The following is a 3,687-nucleotide window of genomic DNA, read 5'->3' on the forward strand; positions in this document are numbered from 1 at the left end:
ACCTTCAGCCAGGCCTTACCTTGCTAAAACAAATCATATACTGTGAACTTCACATAAGGAAAAGATAATTTCACAAAAGTTTTACCCTTTTAGAACTTAGATAAATTATGACCCTAGGCTGTTCAAAAGTCATACTCTATGTGGTGGTGGTGGTTTAGTTGTTGTGTCCGAGACTCTTTGTGACCCTAAGGACTGTAGCCCGCCAGGCTCCTCTATCCATGGGATTTCACAGGCAAGAATACTGAAGTGGGTTGCCATTTCCTTCTCCAGGGGGTGTTCCTGACTCTGGGATCATCCTGTATGTAGACTGATTCTTTACAGACTGAGCCACCAGGGAAACCCCATACTCTTTGCATATCCCCTCAAAACAAGGCCTAAGCTTATGGGGCTCTAAAGATGGGTTTCTTACCTGGGCATCTACCAAGAGCTGAGGCAGCCAAGAAATAACTCACTGCAAAGAGTCAGGAAGACACCCTCTCTGCAAGCTCTCAATCCTGTCAAAACATACCTTACAAAGACATGAATACTCTGCTCAACACAGCCCCTTTGAGACCAAATGGAGCAGTTACATATTCAAACCATATAATCAAGAATATAATATATAGAACTTTTTTTTCCCTATAAACCTGTAACCCAATTAAATCTCTATTTTGAACTTGCATTTCCTTTCATAATGGATGTAAAGTGGCCCCAAATTCTTTGTAGCTATTCACACTGAGGTGAAATCCATTTCTGCACACCCTGAATATGGAAGGGCCCTGTGACTTGCTTTGACCAACAGAATGTAATAGAAGGGCCAAGTGACTTCTGGTCTTTACCTCAAGAGGCCTCACAGCTTCTGCTCTTATCTTCGTGGAAAGCTTCCACCATTCTGTGAAGAAGACTGTGGAGAGAGAGGCCCAATTGTCCCATCTGAGGCAGCAGACCTATTAATGAGGCCATGTTGGATGGTCTAGTCTCAGGCAATCCCCAGATAACTGTAGTTCCTGAAGTGACCTCAGGCGAGAATGGCAGAAGAGCCCCTCCAGCTATGTCTGGCCAAATGCCAACCAATAGAAACTGTGAGCAAATGAATGATGGCTTTTTAAGCCATTAATACGTGGGATGATTTGTTATGCAACACCAGATAACTGATACAACTCTGGTGGTTGAAACCATAATTGTAGTCAATTCCAGAAAAGTGAGTTTGATTTAAATTCAATCAATTTAAAATTTCCTCATCCGTAGCCTTTTCTCAAAGTGGCATATAAAGTTCTATACAACTCCTATCTAAGATCTGAACAATGCATTTGATATACTCAAGCTATTACATAAAACGCTACATTCAACAGAGAGTACACTTTAAAGGGACCCTGGCAATCCAGTGGTTAAGATTCTGTGCTTCCAATACAGAGGGCACAGGTTCAATCCCTGGTCAAGGGAATTAAGTTTCCACATGCTGAGTGGTGAGGCCAACACACATGCACACACACACACAAAACAACAAACAAACAGAATACAAAGTGAATCTCATAGATTTGGGGCATATACATAGTGTTTCCACCATAGGGCTTACAGTCCATGGGGTTGCAAAGAGTTGGACATGACGGGCAGCATGGCGACAGGGGCAGCTGAGGTGGTAGCAGCTGTGGTAGAGGTTGCCCTAGCCTGGCAGTTTGAGGAGCTGCTGAGCCTCAGAGCCAAGTCCTTTCTTGTGGTCCATTTCTGGGCACCATGAGCTCCTCGTGTGCTCAGATGAATGACGTGATGGCAGAGCTCGCCAAAGAGCGCCCACAAGTTTCATTTGTGAAATTGGAAGCAAAAGCTATTCTTGAGGTATCTGAAAAATATGAAATTAGTTATGTTCCCACCTTTTCAAGAATTCTCAGAAAACTGACTGATTAGATGGTGCCCATGGCCCCAGAGTTGAGCAAAAAAGTTCAGCAACATGCGTCTCTTGGCTCCTTCTCACCCAGTGGAGTGAGCACCTGAAGGAAGACCTCAACCGGCCCCCGAAGGAGTTAGTTACCGCTGCCCGCTGCACGCTATTCATGAAAGCAACACCTCAGGAGCCGCACTGCGGTTTCAGCAAGTAGATGGTGGAAATTTTTAACAAACATAATATTCAGGATAGCAGTTTCCACATCTTCTCAGATGAAGTTCGTCAGACCCTCAAAACCCACTCCAATCGGCCTGCCTATCCCCAGCTCTATGTTTCTGGAGAGCTTATAGGAGGACTTGATATAATTAAGAAGCTGCTGCTGCTGCTGCTAAGTCACTTCAGTCGTGTCCGAATCTGTGTGACCCCATAGATGGCAGCCCACCAGGCTCCCCCATCCCTGGGATTCTCCAGGCAAGAACACTGGAGTGGGTTGCCATTTCCTTCTCCAGTGCATGCAAGTGAAAAGTGAAAGTGAAGTTGCTCAGTCTTGTCCGACTCTTAGCGACCCCATGGACTGCAGCCTACCAGGCTAATTAAGGAGCTAGAAGCACCTAAAGAAATAGATACAATTTGCCCCAAAGCCCCCAAGTTAGAGGAAAGGCTCAAAGTAATGACAAATAAAGCTTCTCTGATGCTCTTTATGAAAGGAAACAAACAGGAAGCTAAGTGTGGCTTCAGCAGACAGATTCTGGAACTATTAAATAGTACTGGGGCTGAATATGAGACATTTGATATATTGGAGGATGAAGAAGTTCAGTAAGGATTAAAAGCTTACTCCAATTGGCCGATATACCCTCAGCTGTACGTGAAGCGGGAGCTTGTCAGAGGACCTAACATCGTTAAGGAACTGAAAGAAAATGGGGAGTTGCTGCCCATACTGAAAGGAGAAAATTAATGAACATTAGACTTGGTGCCCACCCACTGCAGGAAGGCTTCCTCCAGCTGAGCAGTTCATGATTTAGTCCTCAGAAATGGACTCGGAGGAGAAAATGCTCGTCCCCAGTATCACTTTGTGTATTTCACAAGGCTGTGCTAAATAACATATGTGACCATTTTTTCACCAAAAATAGAACCCAATAAATATCTTCAAGTTCAATTAAAAAAAAAATTGGACATGACTTAGTGACTAAAACAACAGCTAAGTCTTTAAGCTTCAGTGTCCTGGAAGTTGAAATCAAAATTATGCCCATGACACCAGGCCTTCAGTTTTTGTAAAGGTTGCCATCCTCGCATTTGTTATTGATTCTGAAAGTCTTCTCTTAGACAACTACAGAGAATATCTGAATGTCAGGCTATGCGAGATTTTGTGTATTTAATTTTCTCCTGTTCAACTTAAAAAAAAAAATTCAGGCTTTATTGAGGTACTTGTTCGGTTCAGTTCAGTTCATTTCAGTCGCTCAGTCGTGTCTGACTCTTTGCGACCCCATGAATCACAGCACGCCAGGCCTCCCTGTCCATCACCAACTCCCAGAGTTCACTCAAACTCATGTCCATCCAGTCGGTGATGCCATCCAGCCATCTCATTCTCTGTCGTCCCCGTCTCCTCCCATCCCCAATCCTTCCCAGCATCAGAGTCTTTTCCAGTGAGTCAACTCGTCGCATGAGGTGGCCAAAGTATTGGAGTTTCAGCTTTAGCATCAGTCCTTCCAATGAACACCCTTGTTGTTCAGTCGCTAAATTGTATTCAATCCTTTTGCAAGCCCATGGACTGTCACCCACCAGTTTCTTCTGTTCATGGGATTTCCCAGGCAAGAATACTAGAATGG

The 3,687-nt window shown here is 44.2% G+C and overlaps 1 pseudogene; it reads left to right on the forward strand.

The window, feature by feature from the left end:
* Positions 1 to 1,594: 1,594 nt before the first annotated feature.
* LOC129542699 (glutaredoxin-3-like) lies at positions 1,595 to 2,816 on the forward strand (annotated as a pseudogene).
* The last annotated feature ends 871 nt before the right edge of the window (positions 2,817 to 3,687 follow it).

Source organism: Moschus berezovskii, chromosome 19, assembly GCF_049115385.1.
Source record: "Moschus berezovskii isolate FMDL1 chromosome 19, NW_MosBer_1.0, whole genome shotgun sequence".
In the NCBI taxonomy this organism is placed as follows: Eukaryota; Metazoa; Chordata; class Mammalia; order Artiodactyla; family Moschidae; genus Moschus; species Moschus berezovskii.